Source organism: Bos indicus, chromosome 29 (assembly GCF_029378745.1).
Source record: "Bos indicus isolate NIAB-ARS_2022 breed Sahiwal x Tharparkar chromosome 29, NIAB-ARS_B.indTharparkar_mat_pri_1.0, whole genome shotgun sequence".
Taxonomy (NCBI): Eukaryota; Metazoa; Chordata; class Mammalia; order Artiodactyla; family Bovidae; genus Bos; species Bos indicus.
The window spans coordinates 36,435,686-36,446,964 of record NC_091788.1 but is presented as its reverse complement, the minus strand read 5'-3'; positions in this window follow the sequence as shown (position 1 = coordinate 36,446,964).

Genomic DNA, 11,279 nt, shown 5'->3' with positions numbered 1-11,279 from the left:
CCCTTCTACTGAAAATGAAATTACAACAAAAAAAATTTGTGGAATGAAAAAATGCTGCCGCCTTGTGGCCATTTTCTGTAAAAACAACTTGATAAGTTGTGCTGATAAACACAGAAGGCCTGGAGGGCTGTCAGTAAAAAACACGTGCTCAGAAGCAATGTCCTAGCGGGGTTCATGGAAATAGAATTCAAAACAAAGCAGACGTTCAAGAAGCCAATTTCAAGAGGCAAGTTTAACTCACACCCTTTGAAAAATATCCCATATTATATCCCATAAACTGATGTCAACATTGCTAAATACTGCTGCTGCTGCTAAGTCGCTTCAGTAGTGTCCAACTCTGTGCGACCCCATAGACGGCAGCCCACCAGGCTCCCCCGTCCCTGGGATTCTCCAGGCAAGAACACTGGAGTGGGTTGCCATTTCCTTCTCCAATGCATGAAAGTGAAAAGTGAAAGTGAAGTCGCTCAGTCGTGTCTGACTCCTAGCGACCCCATGGACTACAGCCTACCAGGCTCCTCCATCCGTGTGATTTGCCAAGCAAAAGTACTGGAGTGGGTTGCCATTGCCTTCTCCATTGCTAAATACTGGAGAAATGCAAATCAGAACTACCACGAGATGTCATCGTGTGAGGTGCTAGAATGCCCACTGTCAAAATCTCTGCAAAGAGTCAACGCTGGAGAGGGGATGGAGGAAAGGGAACCGTCCTCCAGTGACGCTGGCGATGGAAAGTGGGACCGGCCACTGTGGAGGACAGCGTGCAGCTTCCTGAAACAATGAAAAGGAGAACGAAATGAGGATGCTCTCTAACACCATACAGAAGAATAATCCCAAAGAGTTTAAACATCCGAACGGGAGTTAGGGCCGTATAAAACTCTTGAGGAAAATATAGCAAGCACACGCTTTGACATAAATCACAGCAAGCTCTTTTTGGACCCATCTCTTACAAGAATGAAAAATAATACAAAAATAAACAAACGTAACCTAATTAACGGTTTCCCTCATAGCTCAGTTGGTACCTAATTAACATTACAAGCATTTGCACAGCCAAGGAAACCATGAATGACAGAAAAAGACTCTGTGCAAAATGGAAAAAAATATTTGCAAATGAAAATACCTACAAGGAATCCATCTCCAAAACATGTAAGCAGCTCCTGAAGCTCAATATCAAAAAAACAAACAGCTCAATAAAGACAGTGGGCCAGAGATCTAATGGACAGTTCTCCAGAGAAGGCATACACATGGCCATAAAGCATCTTACAAGATGCTCACCATCCAGGGTCAGCTGAATGGATAAAGGAAAACTGAAACATGTACACGATTGAAGATGACTCAGGCTTGACATGAATCAAATAATGTGAATTTCAGGAACATAGATAAAATTACAGATAACTATAGTAAGTGAGGTAAGTGGGAAGAGAAAGACAAATACTGTGTGATACAGTTATAGGTGGAATGGAAAAACTGATACTGTTACCGAGTCCAAGCTTGCTTTGCTTGCTTGCAAGACAGGCCAATAAATCCAAGAGATGAGGTGTTGGGGCAAGGAATATGACTTTATTCAGAAAGCCAGCTGTTCAAGGAGATGGCAGACCAGCATCTCCAAATAACCATCTTGCTGGAGCCTGGATGACATGTTCTTTTATGGATCAGAGATGGGGGAAGTGAGAAAACAAAGTAAAAAGATCGTTTAATTCTTGCAAATATCTCCTAGAACGGCAGGCCAGGCAGAGGGATGCCTTCGTATCACTTCCTTACAGTCTTTCACAGACGGGTGGGCTCAGGTTATCTCCCTGTTGTCGTTCAGTCGCTAAGTTGTGTCTGACTCTTTGCGACTCCGTGGACTGGGCACGCTGCCTGATCTGAAGAGCCGACTCATTGGAAAAGACCCTGATGTATATTTTCTTAACAGGAAAAACCTTTACTGTTCATGGAGAGTTTATGAATGTATGATTTGAATTTCAAGAGCAGGTGAAGAACCAGAGGTGCTCTTTCCTTTTAACCTTAGGAGTGAACATGAATTGTAATTAATCATTAGTATTAGTAATGGGAAAACACTCTGAGGCTGGGAAAGATTGAGGACAGGAGGAGAAGAGGGCAACAGAAGATGAGATGATTGGATGGCCTCACCGACTCAATAGACATGAGTTTGAGCAAACTCCCGGAAATGGTGGACAGGGAAGCCTGGCATGCTGCAGTCCATGGGGTTGCAAAGAGTTGGACATGATTGAAGCATACATGTAGATCTAAAAAATAAGTCATCTTGGGGTGGGGGGCGTGTAGCCAAGGGGAACCAGCAGCATCTTGCAGGGCATTTACTCAGGACGGGTCATTACAGCTTCCTTGGGCAAAACTGGGCCACCCTCTTCAGACAGGGGAGGAGGGCTGCTTCCCCTGGCAGAGAAGATGGGCATTTAAGGGTTCAGTACCTGCCAGCTTCGTCAGCCTCCTTTCCAGTATTCAGGATCCCCCTTCCTTCCCAGACAGTGCTCTCGGTTTAACAGAACATAGGCTGTGATGTGGAGAATTCAATTTGCTTTGTAAGTCAGCTGCTTGTAGGATGAGCTTCTGGGTTAGCTTTTTGGAAATCTCAGTTCTGCAACTCTAGGAGATGCAGTTTTCTTTCAGGGATGACAGACACTTTCAGGTAATTGGTGCTGAATTTGATCTGGGAACCCGAGGCCCTGAACTCTTATTTTTAATTTTCTGCTTTCTCCAGTGCACTGAGGAGCAGCTGGTCAATCTCGTTATCCTTGTTCTTTTAACTAATGAATGCATGTTCAGTCGCTTCAGTCGTGTGCGACTCTTTGCGACCCTGTGAACCGTAGCTGGCCAGGCTCCTCTGTCCATGGGATTCTCCAGGCAAGAATACTGGAGTGGGTTGTCATTTCCTTCTCCAGGGGATCTTCCTGACTCAGGGATCGAACCCGGGTCTCCTGCGTCTCCTGCTTTGCAGGTGGATTCTTTACCACTGAGCCACTGGGGAAGCCCCTCTTTTAACTAAACTAGATATCAGATACATGGTCACCCAGAAACTTGCCTTTCATAAGTATTTGATTAGAGTATCTAAATAAGATAATTGTGTATCTCTTGCCACATCACATCCGCATCATATCAGTGCTTCTTTACTGCTGGAAATAGAGTCATTAATGCCTTTAAATATAGTCTGGTTAGAGAACTAATTCCAGAGGTTCTGAACCAATTCATAAAACTTATACTTAAGATTCTGTTTCTCTCTTTATATATATATATACATATACTTATATATACAAATTTATATATATACACATCCTACATATATACAGAATTTAAATAACAAGTATAATATATATTATGAATATACTGGGCTTTCCTGGTGACTCAGATGGTAAAGAATCTGCCTGCAATGCAGGAGATCTGGGTTCAATTCCTGGGTAGGGAAGAGCCCCTGGAGAAGGGAATGGCTACCCACTCCAGTATTCCTGCCTGGAAAATTCCATGGACAGAGGAGCCTGGTGGGCTATATAGTCCACGGGGTCACAAAGAGTCGGACAGGACTGAATGACTGCCACTTTTTCACTTGAATATATTATCTAAATAATAAATGTATATTTTATGTATAAATGATCTATCTATAGATTATTTCAAGGAATTGCCACCTGCAGCTGTAACAGCTGGCATATCCATAATCTATTGGGCAAATCACAGGCAGAAACTTATGCTGCAGTGTTGAGACGGAAGTTTTCACCTGAAAAATCTCAGTGTTTGGTCTAAAGATCTTTCAACTGTTGGGATAAAGCTCATCCACATTTTCAAGGGCAAGCTCCTTTACTTAAAGTCAATTGATTATAGATGTTGACCCCCTACAAAACTCTTTCACAGCTACACCTAGATTGGTGTTGATTAAATAACTGGATACCATGCCTAGCCAAGTCAATGCATTAAAACTAACATTCACATCATCTAATAATTTTTCTGTATCTATTGAGATAAACATATGGTCTGTTAAGATGATAAGTTTCTTTGACTAATGTTCTAATGCTAATCCAACCTTGGATTCCTGGGATAAGCCTCTTTTGATCATAATATATTATTATTTTAGAAATACTGGAGTGGGTAGCCTATCCCTTCTCCAGGGGATCTTCCCAATCAAGGAATCGAACTGGGGTCTCCTGCATTGCAGGTGGATTCTTCACCATCTGAGCTATGACGGAAGCCCATTTGAAAATATTATTAGATTAGATTGGTTAAAATTTTGTGAAGAATTTTTGCATCTTTACTTTTGAGGGATGTGTATAGCTGTACTTCTCTTTTGTTAAAATCTCTTAGGTTTGGATATCAGGGGAATGGTGATCTTAAAGAATGAATTGGGAAGAAGTCCCTCATTTTCCATTTTTCTGCCATAATTCTTTTTTATGCTCTGCTACAAATTTGGCTAACAAGATCTTTCAAGCTGTCGTCTAGTGTTCTTTTGATTAGTGCTAAAATGATTATGTAGTTTTTGTGCATTTATTTCTAACACATTTGTGTTTTGTTTAAAGTGGGTTTCTTGAAGGCATGTAGTTATTTCTTGCTTTTTAAAAATCTATGTGGATGTTCAGACATTCCGTATTTAATATGCCCAATTTATATTTGAGTTTCAGTCTACCATCTTGCTATTTATTTTTCATTTGTCCCATCTATTCTTTTTTTTTTTTTCTGTTTGTCTTCCCTCTTTTGGATTAAATGAACATTTTAATGATACTCTATTTTCTTCTTTATTACCTCATTTGCTATAATTTTTAAGTGTTTCATTTAAGGTTTATAAGATACATAGTTAATGTAAGGCAGTCTACTTTCAGGTAATATTATACCACTTTACATGTGACTTAAGAATATTGCAACAGTCTACTTCCACTGTTCTCTTCCTGATCATGGTGATAGTGCTGCCATGCATTTAACTTCAGTACACTTTGTAAGTCTGCAAAATATATTTTATTATTTTTGCTTTAACGAGTGAACTGAATTTTAAAGAGACTTAATAAAAACATTTTTTAATGTTTACAGATGCAGTTACCATCTCTGGGGCCATTTCTCTGGTAGAGACATATTTCCTTCTGGAATCATTTTCTTTCTGCCTGAAAGATTCCTTAACGCTCTTTGTGGTGTAATTCCGCTGGTGATAAAAATGTCCACAATTTTTTATGCCTGAAAATGTCTTTATTTCACCTTTGAAAGGTGTATTCTCTGGAAATGGATTTCAAAGTTGTTGACAGCTACTTTTTTTTCCCTCCGTTCTTTAAGGATATTTCTTCTGGATTCCATAATTTCTGATGAGAAATCTCCCCTCATTTTTACCTTTGTTCGTCTATATGAAACAGAACTTTCATCTCTGGCTGCTTGGAACTTTTCTCTTAAACTCTGTTTTTTTACTGACTTGATTATGGTGTTCCTTCTTGTATTTTTCATGTTTCTTGTGCTTGAGGTTTTTGGATCTGTGGAAGTATAGTTTTATCAGTTGTGGGAAAATTTTGGTTACTATTTTTCACTTGTATTTCTGCAATATATCCTCTTTTTTAGACTCCAAAAATACATATATTAGGTTTCTTGAAACTGCCGAGCAGCTCACTGAGGCTCTGTTCAGTTTTTATTTTTTTTGTCTTTTTCGTCTCCATGCTTTGTGCTGGATAGTTTCTGTTGCTATGTCTTCAAACTCACTGATACTTTCTTTTGCAATATCTAATATACTGTTAATATACCGACTGGATTTTCTATCTCAGAAATTATAGTTATGATCTCTTGGAGTCCAATTTGGGAACTGAAAAAGATGTTCCTCATCTCTAACATGTTAAGTATTTCCTCTGGATTCTGGAACACGTGGGATATTGTTATGTCCTTGTCTACTGATCCTATGATCTGTATCATTTCTAGATGGCTTTTATTGAGATTCATTTTTAAAATTACCCTTAGCGTATTTTCCCCTGCTTCTTTGCACACCTGATAATTGTTTTTTGGATGTCATAAGTTGTAGTTTTTATCTTGTTATATGCTAGATATTTTCTATTCCTATAAATATTCTTTTTTAAAATTTATTTTTAACTGGAGGATAATTGCTTTACAATGATGTGTTGATTTCTTCTGTATGACAACGTGAATCAGTCACAAGTATACATGAGTCCCCTCTATAAATATTCTTGAGCTTTGTTTTAAGACATGGTTAAGTTCAGTTCAGTACAGTTGCTCAGTTGTGTCCGACTTTCTGCAACCCCATGAACTGCAGCACGCCAGGCCTCCCTGTCCATCACCAACTCCCAGAGCCTACCCAAACTCATGTCCATTGAGTCGGTGATGCCATCCAGCCATCTCATCCTCTGTCGTCCCCTTCTCCTCCTGCCCCCAATCCCTCCCAGCATCAGAGTCTTTCCCAATGAGTCAACTCTTCCCATGAGGTGGCCAAAGTACTGGAGTTTCAGCTTTAGCTTCAGTCCTTCCAGTGAACACCCAGGACTGATCTCCTTTAGGATGAACTAGCTGGATCTCCTTGCAGTCTAAGGGACTCTCAAGAGTCTCCTCCAACACCACAGTTCAAAAGCATCAATTCTTTGGTGCTCAGCTTTCTTCACAGTCCAACTCTCATATCCATACATGACTACTGGAAAAACCATAGCCTTAACTAGATGGACCTTTATTGGCAAAGTAATGTCTCTGCTTTTCAATATGCTATCTAGGTTGGTCATAACTTTCCTTCCAAGGAGTAAGCGTCTTTTAATTTCATGGCTGCAATCACCATCTGCAGTGATTTTGGAACCCCCAAAAATAAAGTCTGACACTGTTTCCACTGTTTCCCTAACTATTTCCCATGAAGTGATGGGACCAGATGCCATGATCTTAGTTTTCTGAATGTTTAAGCCAACTTTTTCACTCTACCCCCTCACCTTCATCAAGAGGCTTTTTAGTTCCTCTTTGCTTTCTGCCATAAGGGTGGTGTCATCTGCATATCTAAGGTTATTGATATTTCTGCCGGCAATCTTGATTCCAGCTTGTGCTTCTTCCAGCCCAGCATTTCTCATAATGTACTCTGCATGTAAGTTAAATAAGCAGGGTGACAATATGCAGCCTTGACGTACTCCTTTTCCTATTTGGAACCAGTCTGTTGTTCCATGGTTAAGTTACTTGGAATCAATTGAAAATTTTAGGTCTTAATGTTTCAGCATTGTTAGGTAGGACCAGAGCAATGTTTGGGTTGGGGCTAATTTTGCCCAACTACTTAAGCTAAATCCTTCAGGGGACCATTTGTTGTTTAGTCACTAAGTCGTGTCTGACTCTTTTGCGACCCCATGGACTACACCCCGCCAGCCTTCCCTGACCGTGGGATTCTCCAGGCAAGAATACAGGACTGGGTTGCATTTCCTTCTCCAGGGGATCTTCCCAACCCAGGGATCAAACTCAGGTCTCCTGCACTGGCAGGCCGATTCTTTACCGCTGAGCCGCCTGGGTACCATACCTGATGTTTTTTGAATTATTGACTTCCTAGTGTGGCTTCCCAGCAACCTGTGCTGTTCTCACCCTGTGTCAGTGTCGGGCACCATCTCCTCTGATCTGTTTGAGAGTGTCTGCTCCGCTGGTTTGGGGCAGTCTCCTCCCTCGCATGTGCTGATCAGTACTCAGTGGAAGATTTTAGAGGTATTCTCTGCAGATATTCTTGCTGTCTCTTTGTTCAGATTTCTTCTCTCCAGCACGCTGCCCTGCAAGCTCTAGCCATCTTGGCCTTAAGATGTCCAGTTACAGCCTCTCAAATCAGACCACCCGTCCTTGCCTACAGTGTGATCTGGAAACCCTCTTTAGGCCATTCATGAGCAAAGTGCTTAGAGACGTCACCTTGTTTTCTCTCGTTTCTCAGGGATCACATTGTGAGTTGTCTAATGTCCAGTGTCTTAGAGGCGTCATTTCATGTTTTGTCCTGATTTTATAATTATTTCAGGAGGGAGGGGAGATATGACCCCTCTTACTCCATCTTTTTCAATGTGAAAGTCTCACCGCTCTTTCATCACAGTTAGTCATTCAGCTGTGTCTAACTCTTCACGACCCCTTGGACTGTAGCCCGCCAGGCTCCTCAGTCCGTGGGATTCTCCAGGCAAGAATGCTGGAGTGGGTAGCCATTTCCTCCCCCAGGAGATCTTCCCAAGCTAGGGATTGAACCCAGGTCTCCTGCATTGCAGGCAGATTCTTTGCCTTCTGAGTCATTCATAAGTCACTCTTTTTTTTTTCTTTTCAGATCTCAGATGCAGAGAGTGATTCATGGTTCTTTGCAATTCATGGCAGGTAAGGTTGGTCTATATAGGTAACTTTTTTCTTGTTTTGGGCAGAAGATATTTTGTCTTCTAAAGAAGTTAAGCTTGTCTTCCTTTTTAAAAAATTAATTTATATTTAACTTTTTATTTTACATTGGGGTATAGCCAATTAAGAATGTTGGGATAGTTTCAGGTGGACAGCAAGGGGGCTCAGCCATAGACGTGCATGTATCCACTCTCCCCCAAGATCCCCTCCCATCCAGGCTGCCACATAATATTGAGCAGAGTTCCCTGTGCTCTGCAGTGGAACCTTGTTGGTTATCCATTTTAAATATAGCAATGTGTACATGTTGAAGGGATCTTCTCTTTTAATTTTCCATCTTTTTCTTTTGATTCCTCATTATTTCCCCTACCACGAGTCACTACGATAACAAATTAATTTGTATTATTTTTGCTGGAGTTCATACAAATATGCATGTTGGATTTTTGTGTATTTTACATTTATACAAATGGCTTTAGGGCATAAATCATTTTTGAAACTTAGCACTGTGTCCTTAAGTTTCATTTATGTAACCATGCATACATCTAATCTACTACTCCTCTCTGCTATATAGGAATCCATTGTGTGCCTCTAACACATTTATGTATTTACTTTCCCAGAGACAAATGGTTCACTTTCCTTCCACATCCTGTCAACAAGTAATGGCATGATGGATATCCTTGTACATTTTCTTTCCTAGGTTTTACTGAGAAAACTTCCACTGTCCCCCTTATGGGAACTCTTCTCCCTGCACATAGAGCGAAACTCTTCCCTAGTAACCCAAGGTCCCATTCAGGTCATGCACCTGGTTCAAAGTCTAGCTTTATGGGTGATGTTTTTTCAGGTCTTCTTCTACTTGTGGTTTACTGACAAGAAATTAAGGGGCAGACTACCTTCATCCCAACTTCACAATCCATGTAAAATAATGGGTTAATGGGCTTGCTAATTGTCTCCAGGAATTTCTTGTCCGTTTCCTCCTTTGAACAGTAGAGTTTTATTGGGAAGGTCGTGTACACACTGCTATATTTAAAATGGATAATCAACAAAAAGACCTATTGTACAGCACGTGGAACTCTGCTCAGTGTTATGTGCCAGCCTGGATAGGAGGGGGTTTTAGGGGAGAATGGATGGATACATGTGTATGTATGGCTGAGTCCCTTCGAGGTTCGCCTGAAACTCCACAACATTGTTAATCGGCTATACCCCAATACAAAATAAAAAGTTTAAAGTTAAAAAAATATAGTAGCGTTTTAGACAGACACATGGCTGCTCTGCTACTGACCAAATTTTGTAAACTCCCCTGCAGTGAAAAAGTGAAAGTGGCTTAGTCGTGTCTGACTCCTTGCGACCCCATGGACTATACAGTCCATGGAATTCTCCAGGCCAGAATACCGAATTGGGTGCCATTCTCTTCTCCAGGGGATCTTCCCAACCCAGCAGATTCTTTACCAGCTGAACCACCAGGGAAGCCCAAGAATACTGAAGTGGGTACTTATCCCTTCTCCAGCGGATCTTCCCAACCCAGGAATTGAACTGGGGTCTCCTGCATTGCAGGTGGATTCTCTACCAGCTGGACTACCCGGGAAGCCCCTGCAGCAAGGGGTGGACATATAACAAACATGGGGTCAGTGCAATACCTGTAAAAGTGATGTGAGTACCTTTTATGTTACCTCTTTAATGACAAGATACTCACTGTGGACTTCTAGCCAGCAAGAAATTGACAAATTCCTTGTAGACTCAGAAAAAGAGGCTACAACCTTTTGTTAAGGATGACAGCTCTGCCCTGCCATCCTAAGATCTTGGATTACCTCTTAGAGTCCATTTTCTTTGGAATATTAGCTCAGGACAAAATAAACTTCTATTCGTGTGTCTATTTTCTGTAACAACCTAGCCTTTATCTTTCCTCATACAAACAAGGAAATAAGGAAAGATAATTAGAATGAAAGTCCTACTTGAAGAGCAGAGAATGAGAAGCACCAAAGGTCATCAGATCTTGCTGGATGTGAGCTGTGGCAGCGCCCACCTTGGCAGTGGGGCTAGACTTGCCTAGGCCAGCTGACTGCTCTTGCTCTCTGGAAGTTCCAGTGTCAGTTCCTTGTCTTCATCCTGTGTCTATTTTCGCTTTTGTTTCTTCCTTTCCCACTGTTCTGTACAGATGTATCTAGAAAAGGTATTGGAAAATATGTCTTTTTGGAACTGCACAGTCTTCACAGCCCAGTTCCTGCTAGTCCAATTTTGAGGCCTGGGTGTGGCTTTAAGAACTAAACAGTCTTATGCTTCCCAAAACAAGGGGTTTGGGTTTTGCATTAATGTGATGCCTCACAAACTAAATAGCTTTCAGTCTTTGAGTTTCTAATGAGTTCCATGTAAAAGTAAACACATCTGGTGATCACTTCAGATTGTAGTTTTTACATCTCTGAAATCTGTTTTACTTACTAGCTTTTGTGCTGAGCCCATAGCTCTCTCAGTCAATTGAGTGATTGTTGTTCAGTCACTCAGTCATGTTCGACTCTTTGTTACCCCATAGACTGCGGCACGCCAGGCTTCCCTGTCCTTCCCTATCTCCTGGAGTTTGCTCAAATGTATGTCCATTGAGTCAGTGATGCCATCCAACCATCTCATCCTCTGTCACCTCCTTCTCCTCCTGCCTTCAATCTTTCCCAGCATCAGGGTCTTTTCCAATGAGTCAGATCTTCGCATCAGGTGGCCAAAGTATTGGAGCTTCAGCTTCAGCATCAGTACTTCCAATGAATACTCAGGGTTGATTTCCTTTAGGATTGATTGGGTTTATCTCCTTGATGTCCAAGGGACTCTCAAGAGCTTTTCTCCAGCACCACAGTTGGAAAGCATCAGTTCTTTCGTGCTCAGCCTTCTTTATTGAATGGTAGCTGTGTTAGGGCCATTTGCAAAGATAGTCTGGTGTGCAAAGGCGTTATCCTTAATCTGATCTGTGCCACTGGATTAGCTCCCATTTTCCAGTTGGTAGAACATTT